This window comes from Cynocephalus volans, chromosome 13 (assembly GCF_027409185.1).
Source record: "Cynocephalus volans isolate mCynVol1 chromosome 13, mCynVol1.pri, whole genome shotgun sequence".
NCBI lineage: Eukaryota > Metazoa > Chordata > Mammalia > Dermoptera > Cynocephalidae > Cynocephalus > Cynocephalus volans.
Window position 1 is genome coordinate 80,997,748 of NC_084472.1, and position 16,244 is coordinate 81,013,991.

Genomic DNA, 16,244 nt, shown 5'->3' on the forward strand with positions numbered 1-16,244 from the left:
TGTAGCATTTTATATTACCATCTTGAGTTTTTGATGGATTTTTAACAAAGTGGTAAATGAGTTCAAATAAATCAGGAAATACATAAGGATTATAAAACAGAGATGAAAAAGTTGAAGCAACTTCTAAACTCATATCTACTTAGAAAATAAATTTTGCTTGAGTATAAATGGGCCTGGTAAAATATGAAAGAAGCTTGTTCAATGAAAATGCACATTTTGAATGCTAGGATATGCTATTCTCAATGCCTGGCAATAATAAAACCTGAAATCTCATAGCTAAACTATTTGGCCTGACAAGGACAATTTTGGTAAAATTACAGAAAGTTCATCTTTTGTACCTCCCCACTTACCTAATGGATTCTCTGTCAAAGAATGTTTTTCCTCATAAGTACCCTGGGCCCTTATTTAATCACTTCAACAAACACTTATGTACAAGAATTGCTATGACATGATACCATAATCTAAAGACACAGATCTCAATAAAGCACGGTTTTGCCTTCAAGAGGTAGTTCATTGAGAAAAAAGAAACAAATAGCCAGAAAAAAATCAAATGCAATGTTATATGACAGGAAGGATAAGAGCAGAGAAAAGGGATTTGGCATGAACCCAGAGAGCTTTCTGCAACAGGCAATGCTTAAACTGAAATTTGAGAAGAAATTATAACAATTTATGAGATGAGAAGGGAGGAGTACCTCAAATCAGAGGAAATATCATGGATGATGATAGAGTGAAACAGCACTACACATTTGGAGAACTGCTAGTTTTTTTTTATAGCTGAAGGAAAAATAACAGTGAAGGTAACAAAAAGTGAAACCCAAGAAATAGAGAGGAACAAACAATGAAGAGCTCAAATGGTAAACTTGATTACTTTTAAATGCATCTGATGTAAATGAAGAAGCATAAAGTTTTAAATAGGAAAGTGACAGAATGTATGTCGCCATTTGAAAATTTGACTATAGCAACATTGTAGAGTCTGGGGGCAGTCAGCACTTTTATGCTCTAATCTGAATAATAATGATAGCAATAATAAAGGTACGAATAAAACTGGAGAGAAAATTTGACGAAAGAAGACTTAAAAAAAAAAAAGAGTAAAAGATGCCAGGAAAGCAAGAGCAGGAGGGATGTGAGTCAACATTCATCATCAAATTCTGCCCTAAAAAATTGGGCCGATAATGGTGACATTTTTCAAGGTGGAAAATACTGGAAGTTAAGATAGTTTGATGTGCAGAACCATAGAGGAGTGTTAAAAATTAGTTTTACCTAATTGGTTTAAGGTGCTATGAGACACTCAAGCAGAGTTTTTAATTAGGTGGTTACATATAGATAGAAAACATGAAAGATTAAGATTGCAAAAGTATATCTAGGATATTACTGGTCGCAGAATGCATAGATTTGGATGAGGTTATCTTGGAAGAAGCTATAGTAGAGGGGAGTATAAGGCTAAGAATACAGCCTGAGACCTCAGGAATATTTGCAAGTCAAGCAAAAGAACAGGACTCACGAAAAGGTTTGGGAGGACCCCAGGGAGTTAGGACGAAAACTAAAAGTATTCTTTTATATAAGCCGAAGTTAAGTAAAAGCTTGAAGAAAGAGAAAATGGCCAAAAACATAAAAAGCTGCAGAAAGATTTAATTAAAGGAAGAAAAAATACCTTTGACTTTGGCAATATGGATATGAGCTGATCCGACAAAGAGTAATTTGGTGGAACATGGAAATAGAAGCGAGGTCCAGGAAGGAACTGGTCAGTAAGGAAGTAGAGAAGGACTGGGTGATTGATGCTTTCAAGAAGCTTCCCTGAAAGGGAAAGGAGAGAAACTCTAGAGTAACTAGAGGGAATTGTTTTCTGGGTGGGTGGCAGAACTGGAATATGGTTATGTGTTATGTGTGAGTGGATCAGAAGAAGAGCATGAGGTGATGATTCAGGAGACAGTGAGTACAGTTCTAGGAGGTAGGAGTGGATGGAACCCACACCAGTGCAAGATGACTTTTTTGGAGGAGGAACAGGTCATCCACAGGTAGGAGGAAACGTGCAAATCATATTTTTGGATCATAGGGGTAGAATTTGAATTGTGAAATTATTAGGCAATAAATGCTATTTATGAGTTTATGATACATATCTGGTGACTTGATATGAGTATCACTGTCCTAGGAAACTTTTGCATTTTATAAGTCACTGTGGAACACTGTGGCTTTTTGAAGGAGAGAAGATTTATGTAATAAAGTAAAAATATTTATCGTGCACATTGTGCCAAGTGCTTTACATGTGTTATCTTATTTGCTACTCATACTAGCCTTGTTCCAGTTTAAGAAAAAAGGAAGTCAAACCTCAGAAATCTTTATTATTTTATCTAAAGTCACAAAATGAGTAAATACTCTTACTCAGTTTTCGTTGTCTTCTTTTTTCTGATTTCAAAGTTCATTCTCCCACTACCAAGTATATGAATTATTTCTTAAATTTCTTGAATCACATTAAGAAGTTGATCATTATCTCCACTTACAAATGACAACAGCCATGGATCTTTTATTGTAAATTTGGCTTGGATTATTCCAAAATAGCATTGTCTTTCAGATAAACAAAAAGAAGCCCAGAGCTCGAAGTTGGGTTTTTTCGCCTTAAGTAATTCACTGTTCTTAGGAAGTAATACAAAATTTCAATTAAATATCAATATTTCTAATGTAACAGTTTATTTTAAGAAAAAAATATATTTTAGTTTTCTTTCCCATTTGGTAATTATTGCATGAAACCAAAAACTGCCATCAATATCACCCATCCAAACCTGCATCATGTTCTATACAAGTTTGCTAATTTCTGAAATGCAGTTTTTCAAATACCCTTATTCTTGGCCTGAAAAATCTTCATACCAAGTTTTATTCCTTCTTAACTTTAGAGAAGAATCTAATTCTTTATACAAATATTGATCAAAAACGAACTTTTAAAGAATCTTTGAACATTTCATATTTTTGAAAAGTAAGGAAATGTTTCAGCAAAGCCAAATGCTTGTGCGAGTTTCCTCCTACTATATTTTATTTGAGGAAAAAATAACTGACAGATTATCACGATAAAGATTAAAAGCTGTAATTCTTATTTCTTTTTAAAGCCATATTAACCATAAAAAGAAAATCAAGAGTCAGGTTATATAGTTTCAAAAGATAATTTATAATGTCTTTAACTAGAAGACTTAGAAAAGATTCATTAAACACATCTGGGGCTGTGTGTCTACAGCAACCTGAACATATAATATGAAAATAATTAACATTGTGTTTAATTGTATCAGCTATCTTCATGTGGTGAGAGAATGATATAAGTACTCCATTTCTTGTAATGCTTCAATGAATATTATTCCAGTTACTCGCAGCTCTATGGAATATAGTATTAGAGTTCTCCCTATGCCAGCATATGTATGTCAAAGAAACACATCTCATTCTCTTAGATTCTTTCTGTAATAGCCATTGAAGTGAAGATTCAAAAATATAGTTTCATTCTCCATTCGTGTATTTTCCTCGCTTCTGTTTCACTTGTTCCTCCAGGATGCTGAAAGCAGTTTCTGAGCATCTCTGACCTTCACTAATGACTGTGGAAACAATAAATGGTTATGCAAAAAGTGTGAATTTTAAAACACCTTAATGAAGTTGTAGAGAATTGCCCATTGCTCTCCTTTCTTCTTACCATTTTTACTCAACACTCTGGCACCATTAGGACAGTCACCCTCAGATCAGTCGTCAGATGTTGTTCACAGGCTGACCGTCAGCACAACAAGCTGTTTAAAACCATAGCTAAAGGCAACACTACACAGACCCCAGGATTGCTGCATTATTCCTTGAAGATTCAAAGTCACAGCTCCTCATTAGTGTCCTCAGGCTTTGTGCTTCGGGCACCCCATGGGCCTGGTAACACAGGCTTTGTGACCAAGTAAGTACCACAAGTTGCACAAATAAATCTTCTTTTGGAGAGAGCTTTAGTTACCTTGTCGTCTAAATTTTTAACAAATAAACTGATGGCGGAGACATTACATCAGCCCACCCTGATCAATTCTTTCTTTGACATTTCCCCAAAGGAGTGTGCTTCTGACTCTTTTTTATTAGTATTACTATTGCCTGTTTTATTCTAGTATTTATTTTATTTTCCCTGTATCTAGTGAGGTCAGAACAGAAGATATAAAAATATTATGCTTTATAAACTGAGCTTTGATTGCCTTTTAGTGTTTGTTCATTTTTAATTCTTTTCTATTTCATACTCGTATTTTTGCTTCCACAACCATCACAATATTAATCATATTAACCATTTGTCTTTAATCATGGTCTTTTACTTAATTTCTCAGGTTCTTTGGACAGGAAACATAATTCACATTTTGATAGCAAATCTACCTAAAAAAAGTTCCACGCTCTCTCACTCATTCTTCAATATTTTAAAATTTTAGAATTTTAGCATTTTCAGAGTTCATTCACTTGACTAGCAGCCTTCAGAATACCATCTGAGGGCCATTAAAAATCTAAGACAAAACCACAAAATAAACATAATATAAATGAGTGAGCTTTCTTTCACAGATGCCTTCTCAGCCCATATCAGTAATTTTCTTAAAAAAAAAAGATGACTGGTAAGGGGATCTTAACCCTTAAGTTGGTATTGTCAGCACCACACTCTCCCAAGTGAGCTAACCGGCCATCCCAACATAGGGATCTGAACCCGTGGCCTTGGTGTTATCAGCACCGCACTCTCCCAAGTGAGCTACCCGCTTATCAGTTATTTTCTAACAGACTGCTTTATATCTCTCTAATCTACAAATGAGATCGAACAAAAGTAGCACTCTTGAAGAGCAAAATTTTAAAAAATGTATGAGCACCATTCATTAGGAGTCTGCACCAAAAGGTAAAAAGACAAAATAATATAGTGAACCCAACCTCTCCATTCTGTCATCCTGGCTCCAGAATATAAATCTTGTTATTCTTTTTAGAGTTTATATAAACTTATAGTTCCAATGTTTGCATGACTTCTACATCATATCTAAATGGGTTATGAGTTAGGAGTTGAAGGTAAAGGTCTGTTGTGATTGGCTTTAGATGATTTTCTCTGCTGCTTCCCCCCAGCTTTGTCTACCTAAATAAACCTAGCTTCTAGCTGATGCTGACTCACAAGGATCTACTTCCGATTTGGGGCAGTCATTGGCTTATTTCCTCTGAAAATCCAGTCAGGGAATTTGAATTTTGGATCAATTATTTTTATTTTTCAGCTTTATTGAGGTACAACTGCCAAATAAAAAAATGTATATATCCAAGGTCTGCAATGTGATATTTTGACATATATGCACATTGTGAAAAGATTACCATAATCAAGCTAATTAACATATCCATCATCTCACAGTTATCTCTTTTTTGCAATGAGAATACTTAAGATCTATTCTCTTAGTAAATTTCAATAATACAACACATTATTATTAACTATAGTCATCATGCTGTACATTAGGTATCCAGAAATTATTCACCTTGTAATTACAAGTTTGTACCCTTTGAACAACATCTCCCCATTTCCCCCAACTCCAAACCCTTGTTACTACCCTTCTACTCTGTTTCTATGAGTTTGACCTTTTTCCTATGAGTTCCTCTATGTGTAAGTGAGATCACGTAGTATTTGTCTTTCATTGTCTCTTTTCACTTAGAACAATGTCCTCCAAGTTCAGCCATGTTGTTGCAAATGACAATATTTTCTTCTTTTTTAAGGATGAATAATATGCCATTGTGTATCTGTCTATATAAGTACATATATATATATAAGTACTTTACCTATATATATATATATATATATAAAATACATAATAAATATATATTATGAGTTGAATGTGTCCCCCAAAAGTTCACGTATTGGAAACTTGATTCCCCATTGTAACAGTGTTTAGAGTGTGGGAAATCCTCCAAAAATGGTACCTAAAAGGTGGGGGCCTTTAGGAGATGATTGGATCTTGAAGGTAGGGACCTCATGAATAGATTAATCCATTAAAGTATTATCAGGGAGTGGTTCTGATGGCTTTATAAAGAAAGCAAGTGAGAAGGTTAGCTCTCTTGTTCATGCCGTTTTCACCATGTTAGACCTTGGTCCCCACAGGACCCTGTAGAGAATTCCCACCCAGAAGAAGGCACTTATCAGATGTAACCCCTGAACCGTGGGCTCCCCAGCTTCCAAAATTGTAAGAAATAAATTTCCTTTTCTTATAAATTACCCAGTTTCACATATTCTGTTAGGAACAACAGAACATGGACTAATAGAATTTATATAAGGTTACTTCAAAAAGTTTGTGGGAAAGTGTAATTAAAAGACAATATAAGTATTGCCATGAACTTTTTGAAGACCCCTCATGTATATGTCCATTCTTCTCTTGTGGATACATGTCCTTATTTAGTTAAGAAAATCCATAGCACCTGGACATTTAGGCTTTTTTCATATCTTGGCTATTGGGAGTAATGTGCAATAAACATAGGAGTACAGATCAATTATCTTGTTTTTCTTAGAGAAAAAAAACTTTAATGAAACATAACATTATTTTGGCTATTTACCTTGTAGAACTCCAGAGGAATTATTTTCACATTAACAAATGGTTAGTGCTTTCTAAGGAAAGAGCACCATAACCTGGGTAAAGGACAATCTTGGAAGTTAAAGGGTGGTAATAGCCAGAGACCATAGGAGAAATTTAGAGAAGACTTGTTTATATTTCAAATGGGAGTGAAATCAAGATCTGCAGAATCTTTCATTTACATTTCAAAGGATTTCAAAGGAACAGGGAGCAAAGGTTTCTCTCCTTCCCTCAGGAGAAAAAGGGGGCAGCATGTAGCTTTTATAAACTAATAGCTTCATAGTTTTGAGGCTCCTTTTCTATGTACAGATCCCTGTACTTATTGCTTAAAGTGATAATACATTTCTCATCCAGTAAACCTTATGTTTGCTTTCAAGATAATATAAAAAAAGATATTTATTTATATTAAATTCATCAGACCTATGAAAAGTTATCTCTTAATTTATGATTCATGTTCAGCCCAATTATATTCAGAATCAGTTCATTTTTAAGGGGAACAAACATGATTTAAAAATATTCAGAACAGGACAATTTATGTGCAAAGATCAACACCCTTTTCATTGTTTTGATAAACTCCTCAAGGTTAAAAAGTCATAAAAAGAAATTGAAGAATTTTCTCTTCCATTTTCCAGTTCTATAAATAGTAGAGAAAGAAAATCTTTGGTGATAATCACTAGTAGGGGCTCACAGATTAAAAACATATTATCTTACATCTTTTGGAAAGGCCAAAATCAAAAGTGGAGTGAGCATGACCAAAGCCATGTTGGGACCTAAAACTGCATCAACTCTAAAAGATTTTAAAAGGACACAGTTTTTTTCTTGGCATGCATTTTTCGAGTTCCTTCTTTTCCCATGGTTATTTGATATTTTGAACCTTGGTTATGGGGCAAGATGACATTATTTACATGAATGTAAAGTTATTTTCCGGTCAGCCTGGAGCTGCAGACTTGCATGTACTATCCAGTCACTAGGAAACCAAAGAAGACGTCAGTAAAGCTGTGCTGATTCCACCCTCCAGACCCTGAGATAACAGCAAGGATCAGAAAACAGAAAAGAAAATCTTAGTAAGACCTTTCACCTGGCTCCTTGCACAGAGCCCGCATGGCTCACATCCCCCTCCCTCCTACTTTTCATTTACCATGTTCCATTCCCTCAACTCTCCCTTTAAAAAACCCTCAGTAAACCTCAGTCTTTGAGATGGCTTTAGTCTGGCCATTCTCCTTCAGATTTACCAGAAAGATGGGCTAGCCTAACATCTTTCTTCAGGTCATTAGTATTCCTGAATAAAAGCTGACTTCCATATTCACTAACATTTGACTTTTGAGCGATTTGCTTTTGAAAGGGGACAGGCAGCCAGACCTGTGCCTGGTAACACAATGACAAAATCAAATGATTGACAAGGATGTGTAGCAACAAGAACTCTCATTCGTTGCTGTTGGAGATGCAAAATGTAGGTACAGACACTCTGGAAGACAGTTTGGCAGTTTCTTACAAAACTAAACATATTCTTATCATGCAGTCCAGCAATCGTGCTCCTTAGGATTTACTCAAATGAGTTGAAAACTTCTATTTACACAAAAACCTGCACCCAGACATGTATAGCAGATTTATAATTGCTAACACTTGGAAGCAACCAAGAAGTCCTTCAGTATGTAAACGGATAGATAAACTGTGATACATGCAGACAATGGAATATTATTCAGCACTAAACAGAAATGAACTATTAAGCCAAGGAAAAACATGGAGGAAAATTAAATGCATATTACTAAGTAAAATAAGCCAATCTGAAAAGCTATATACTGTAAGATTTCAACTATATGATGTTCTGGAAAAGGCAAAGCTATGGAGATAGAAAAAAGATCAATGATTGCCAGGAGTTAGGAGGAAGGGAGGGATGAATAGACTAAGCACAGAGGATTTTTAGGGCAATGAAACTATCGTGTACAATACTGTAATTGTGGACACATGTCCTTATACAGTGAAGAAAACCCATAGCTTGTACAACACCAGGAGTGAAACCTAATGTAAACTATGAACTTTGGGTGATAGTAATGTGTCAATGTAAGTTCATCAATTGTAACAAATGTTCTGCTGTGGAGGAAGTTTTCAACAGCAGGGGAAGCTGACCTATATGAGAATAGTGGGTATTTGGGAAATCTCTATACCTTTTACTCAATTTTGCTGTGATTCTTAAATTGCTCTAAAACATAAAGTCTACTTACAAAAAATATAATATTAAAACAGTGAGGTTCATTTATTTATTCAGCAAGTAAGCCTTTTTATTCAGCAAGTAAGCCTTCACAGAATAACTACTATGTGCCAGGTACAATAACCCTTGCCTTAGTGAAATTGATACTCTACAGCAGGGAAAAAAAATCATTAAATCAAGTGCAATAAATTATGGTAGATTTTGTTATGGAAAAAAATACAGAAGACAGCCTCTAAAACTCATAACAACAAAGATAAAAAGTTATGTGGTTGCATCTAGAATATCTTCTTTCTGTTTCTACAACAGTTCTTTAAAATTATCCCTCTCCACGAAAAAGGAAATATCACACCTGATAGTTAAACGTAGAGGGGAGGGTGTGAGCTGACAGGAGAGATTTTTACTCAGATCAGAAGTGGTGGCAATGGGGTATTGGAAAAAAATTAAATACCTCTGTTTTAGATTAAAATCCTCAACTCCATAATCCTGTAGAATGTAAATTTTAGCCATATAAATTATTTGCTTATAGTCTGATTTGGAATTACACTGCTCATAATCTATGAACAACTAATCATCTTTCCTTTATTCCTCAGTTACAAAACTGAAAAGTATTTGCCAATATGAGAAAATGTAACATTAATCAATAATTGACTAGGATTGAGGATGAATTTCTACTACCCAAGTACTAATATAATATTGACATAAAACAATGGAAAAATGGTAGAAGATATCTGCCTATGCAGGTATGCTTTCAAATTCAAGTAAAAATTCCAACTATGAGTGGCTTAAATCAGTGCCTATTTTCATATGAAGTGAAATGTGATGGCAGTTGCAATATTTTGGTGGTTAAACAACGTTATTAAGACCCCAGGCTGGGAGCTTTTAATATGTTTTGCAATGTTGCCCATTCATCTTCATTTTTGTTGCCTCATGGTCATGAGAAGGCTGCTGCAGCACAGTATCAGGTCTGAGTTCAAAGCAAGAACATGTGAACAGGAAGTTCCAGCTACATCTGTCGTTTTTATTAATCAAACAAAAGTCTTCCCAGAAGCTCCCTATCACACTTACCCTAATATGTCATTGTACAGGTTGCAGAGTTATACAAAGCTTTAAAAGAGAAGAAAATCAGTTGTCTGGCAAAAGAAGGCAGGGCTTAGGCAAATTGTGATCCATAGCCAAAGAGTATTACAAGGGATTGTATTACAAGAGGGAGGGGAAACAGATATTGGGTGATCAAATGAATGTATATTCCATATTCTGCCACCTAACTTCATGTACCAAACCCATGTCTTCCAGTGGCCAGTCCCTTCCCACACCAGAAGAAAGAGTGCTGTTACCTTCTCTGGGAGCTAATTTCCCAGGCAGCCAGGGCTCTCTCCATCCTTCATCTTCCCGTTTGATACCCCACATTTGTATATTAATTTTAGGGCTGCATTTCCAATAATCTTTGTATGAAGACAGGGGTTGGTGCTTTGTTATGGAAAAAAGCTGTTTGCAATAGAAGGAGCAGTATCTAGAAAAATTATCATGGAAATTTCATATTTTTAATCATTCTATATACTGAAGGAAATGATACAAACTGCTTCAAATTCTCTAGGAAGAAATTATACAATTCACAGCAAGATAATCAGTTGTTAGGATCAGGAGATATTTTTTCAGACCAGTAGTTACTAAATGATAATAATATATGAGGAATTTCATTAGGGTCCACACACATCAATCAGGCTTGAAGTTAAATGTCTTGAAAGATGATGTTAATAGCAGAAAGGTGGCAACTGAGAGAAACTGAGGTGACTTCTCCCACTCTACTTTCCATAAAAAAGTGGTTGTGGCTAGATCTCTGATTAATCCGATGAATTCAAAGAAAAATAGGCCTGTGAGATTATAATCTTTTTTTATTTTTTTATTTTACGTATTTATTTTATATGTGGCTGGCCAGTACAAGGATCTGAACTCTTCACCTTGGTGCTACAAGGCGGCACTCTAACCAACTGAGCCAACCAGCTGGCCAGTGAGTAAGCTATTTTCAAAAGGGGACGATATATGGTTGAACTTTTAGGAGAAATGCACACATTTTTACAAAGTAAAATATTTATTTATTTATTTATTTTATTGGTTATGAATATTCATAGCTGACTGTCCCCACTCGTGCCCAAAATGTGATGGCCAGATCCATACTGGCAGCATGCCCATTACCACAATTTGCAATTATTCCTCATGTCCCCCACCCAATTATCCCCAGCCTCCTTCCCCATCCCCCTTTCCCCACTCCACTTTGCATTCCTAGGTATGCTCTCTTCCTCTACAAGTCTCATGCACCACTGTGGTTTTTCTTTCCTTCCTTCTTCCTCTCTTAGTGCTCACTTATGAGTGAGGACATGTGGTATTTATCCCTCTGTGCCTGGCTTATTTCACTCAACTTAAGGGAGAAATGCACACCTTTAAAAAATAAAAATATTTACTAAAGAATTTATATTATCACAAAATTCAAGAAATTTAGCTTTTGTGAAATAAGATATAAAAGGTGAAATGATAAACAAACACTGAGTGAAAATAAATTACACGCAAACAAAAATAGAAAAGAAACTGCGTGAGGAAAGGGAATTTGTAAGGCAATTAAATTGTCATAGCAGCATTCAAATTATCATTAAAATTTTTAAAACATCACATATATTTTAATTCGGGTGAATTTGTACTGGCTGGCCAGCAAAGTCACAAACTAGGTAAAAATAAAAATATAATTACTACAAATTGACATTTAACAAGCATGGCCAAAGCTGCACTGAAGAGAGAGATTCACGACCCAAAACAGTTCATGAGAAAGTGAAAAATTACTACAAAGCTATAGCAAAAAATAGAAGAAAGGAAAGAATAAAGCTGTCAGGGGCTGGGAGGGTAGGCCATGGAAGTAGAACACAGTAAAAGTGCAGTATTTCTATGAATCCAGTAAAAAGTTCTACAGAAAGATACAAAAATAAATTTAAATAAATAGAGACCCAAATTTATTGAAGAAATTTTTGAGTAACACTATATACCAGACACTATTCTATTTATATATTATATTAGTTAATTCTGACTATTGCCTAAGGAGGTAGATAGATTTATTATTCTACCTTTTACCAGTGAAAAAACCTGAGGCTCAGAGAGGCTAAATAACTTTCTCCAAATCACAAAGTCAAGAAGTGGAAAAACCAGCATGTAAACCTGAGCAGTTTGTCTTTCTGGCTCTGGGCTCCTAACATTATGCTCTGTAAACCAAGTTTCTGAAATGCATCAACAAATATAGAGTAATTTCAAACATATACCAAAGGTACATTTTTGGGACTGGAAAAACTAACTGTAAATTATATTTTAAGAATATTCAAAAATGTTTTGATTAGGAAGAATAATAGAGATTGTTTTTACTACCGGTTATTATGAAACACATAATTAGTAATATGGTACTTTAAATAAACTATATAAATTATTGCAACATTATAGAAAATAAAATTAACAGTAGAATTAAATATATGTAATAATGAGATTTCAATAAGAGGTCAGAGTATTATTTAGCAAATGGACATGTTTAACTCTTAAAAAGTGATTTTTTGATGTATAAAATGAATTACTGAAAGATTTAATGGTTAATTTTTTTAAGTGAAAGAATTAAAAAATATATACGGACACTGTATTGCCTGTTTTCTGTTGCTTATCACAGTAATACCTAAAACTGGGTAACTTACAAAGAAATAGAATTTATTTCCTACAGTTTCAGGGGCTGGAAAGTCCAAAGCCCAGGGAAGACTTCTGGTGAGAGCCTTGCTTGTGGTGACTCTGCACAGCAATGCAGGGCGTCACATGGCAAGAATGGCTGGCACTACAGAGAGCTAAGCTTCTGACTCACTCTCCTTTTAAAGCCATCAGAACCATGCCCATTACTCCACAAATGGATCAATCCATTCACAAGGGCATATTCCTCACAATCTAATCACCTCTTAAAAACCTCACCGTAATTACCATAACTGAATTCCCCACCCTCTCAACATTCTTACAATGGGGAACAAGCATCAGTGAATTTGGAGAGGACATTCAGTCCACAGCAGACACTTATCTGATCTTGGGATGGACTATATTTCCTATGCATAAAAAATGACAAATGAATAAATTGGTATATTTAAGTATAAAAGTTACAAGTTTCAACATAGCATAAGCATCACAAAAATGATGAAAGAAGAGCCTGAAAACCAAAATACATATTTAAAATATATACAAAAAGAAAAATTTTAATAAATTCAGTATTTTATTGTTACCAAAGGAGAAGGTCTGGGAGATCTGATGGTCTAGCTCAGCCCACCTGTCCTCTACCAGATTCTTGACTCCACCACAGGAGAGAATTTGAGAGCAGAGTCAGAGTAGAAAGCAAAAATACATTTGATGTAAAGAATAAAAAATATGCACTTCACAGAGAAAGTGCTGGCTAGCTCAGCACACAAGTTTAATACAAAAGTAAGAAATATACACTTCGCAAATTTGCGGACTGGTTTGAGAGACTGAGCAGCAGCCCCACCTTCTTCCCAGATTCAACTTTTATAGTTTGGCTATCTATACATATTCATGTTATCTAATGAATAGTTAACTAAGGGAGTGGTTCTTGATTATGTAACAGGTTATGTAGCTTAACATTGCTCATGCTCAGTTGGTCTCTTTGGAGCATGCTCATTGGTCATATTCCACCAAATGCACTTAAAGTATGGTAGGTGCTCTTTAGCCCCTCCAGCGGAAGGCCATTTGTAGGATAAACTCCTTTCTACTGAGCATGCCCAACCACCAAAATTACGTAAGTCTGCCTCCTGTGGTCTCAATCTGTAAGTGTTTGTGCCCAAAATAGGTGCAACAAACATCATTAACTCAGGTCCCAGAGGATGGATTTGAGTCCTGGGGGAGTAGTTTGCGACCCATGGGAGTTGCCTGAAACCCGACCCCAGGAAAAATGAGCACCTCCTATCTCACTACCAAATCAGTTAAAGAAAATAATTTTTAAAATAACAATTTTAAAAGATAAAAGGCAATTCTAAGAAAGTTACCTCTAAAGAAAAAAAAGGGGAGGAACTCAAATGAGTATCGAACATGCAATAAAATAATGACCCTGTTATCAAAGAAATATGAATTAAAGCAACAATAAAGCACTGTTTACATGGTATGAAATTGTCAAAGTTTTAAAAAACATCTGAAAATAGTTCTGTGAGTCAGGCATTCTTGTGCACTCTTGGTAGCAATAAAAATTGCTACAACCCTCATTGAATGTAATTTGGCAGAAAAAAATATTAATGTGCTAAAGCATTCACAAGCACTTTTGAAGAACTCTGTGCTAGGAATGTTTTTGTTTTTGTTTTTAATGTGGTGTTTGGTGTAGTAATGGTGGCATGATTTCTTAGCTTTTATTTTTATGTTAGGTGGATTCCTAGTTTGTATCTGTCTATACACACACATACAATATTTGACAGTAAACACATGTAGAAAGAAAAGTGAATAACGGAAAAATGGGAGCCATGCAAAAGATTACTTCAAAAGGAGAGTGAGAGATTATGCCTCAAGCAAGCACAAGTGCACAGTGCATAATTTACTGTACACTTCCTTTCAATTTTACATAATAGCTTGCATTGTTCAAGGCACCAGTGTTAGTTATACCCATTTGATGGCTTTTTTATGGCAGAGAATTACAGTACTGCGAAGTCCATTATTTTTTATATCACATTTAATAAGCAATTCGTTTTACATCTTTTTGAAGCAGAGGAAATAAAAACTTGTGTCTCTTGCAGATGGGTATTCTCAATGGCTTCTATATTTGAAGAAAAATGAAGCCTGAATACCTTGCTTACTCGATTGTTTTTAACAAGTACTATACATCACTGGGCCAGGCTTTCAGATGCTCCCCACAAAATTTCCCAGAAATATGAATGCTTGAAGAAGTTGGGAAGAATGTCATAGAACTGAACTATAAATTGTAATATAAGAAATATCAAATTGACAATCTCCTCCCTAAATCAGAGCTTATTTTGCCTTATATTTACATCAAGTTCTCATCTTCTAATAGAAATGGATATGATGAGTCTGCTCAGGATAAATTGTAGCAATGAATAGGGGGAAAAAAAAAAGGAAAAGAAAGTTTGGTATAGAAATGCAGGTACTGCTATATGACCCTACACTTCAATTCAGAAGAAAACAGAATCCAGAGAAATCTCTGGAGGCTGTGAACTCCCGTGCTAATTCGTATCAGGGACTCCTGACTTTAAGTTCTTCAGGAATGAGGAAGGATGTGTTGTAGGGGTGTTTTTTTATTTTTATTTATTATGGCTAGGCCTTTCCTTCTCTGCCTTGGTCTATTGGAGTGAGCAGGACTGAAGCCATGTTGGGACCTCAAACCACATGGGCTCTAAAAGATTATAAAAAGTTTTTTTCTTGGCATGCATTTCTCTCAGTTCCCTCTTTTCTCATGGTTATTTGATATTTTTGAACCTTGGTTATGGGGCAAAATGACATTATTTATATGAATGTAAAGTTGTTTTCCGGCCAGCCTGGAGCTGCAGACTTGCACGTACTGTCCAGACACCGGGAAACAAAGGAAGACATCAATAAAGCTCTGCTGATGTCATCATCCTGCAGGATCAAAATAACAAGGACAGAAGCAGAAATCAGACAAGTCTTCTTGACAAGACTGCACCTGGCCCTTGCACATGCCCCTCCCTCCTGCATTTCATTTTCCCACTTTCCATTCCCTCAACTCTCTCTTTAAAAACCCCTCGGTAAACCTGAGTCTCTGAGATGGCTTTAGCCTGAACAATCTCCTTCAGGTTTACCAGAGAGAAGTGTTCACCTAACATCTCTCTTCAGGTCACTGGTATTCCTGTATAAAAACTGACTTCCATTTTCACCAGGATTTGACTTTTGAGTGGTTTGCTTTTTGTCTGGGGACAGGCAGCCGGACCTGTGAATTTGGTGTCAATCAGGGGGAGCCTCAGTTGGAGCTGAGTGTGTCCTGTAACAGTTAGGTCCATTTTAGCTGGCCATTGAAAGATGGAATGGCTTTTGTTATTTTAGCCTGTTGTGGTTAATCTATTTAATTGGACTTATAAAGTATTTATTATTAGTGCTTGATTCAATAAATCATTAACCTGAGTAGATACTTATCACTCTTCAAATGATATGTATGTTTTGTGTAATAGCTTTAGAATGCTAAACATCTTTTAAACAACGTAACTGGGAAGCAAATTTGTAGAAAAGATTTTAGATTAGAATGAGCACAGGTATAACCATTTGTCATTTTTTGACAAAGCAAGGTAATGTCTTATAAAGGTATGCTTTCCTCATCTGCAGAAATTGTTTTTCCAGAGATATGCAGCATATTTCACATGATTGGTAGATATCACTACACAGTGTCTAGAAACTGAAAACATCTCTTCTAGCTATGTACAACAAAGCAACATTTGTCTCAATCA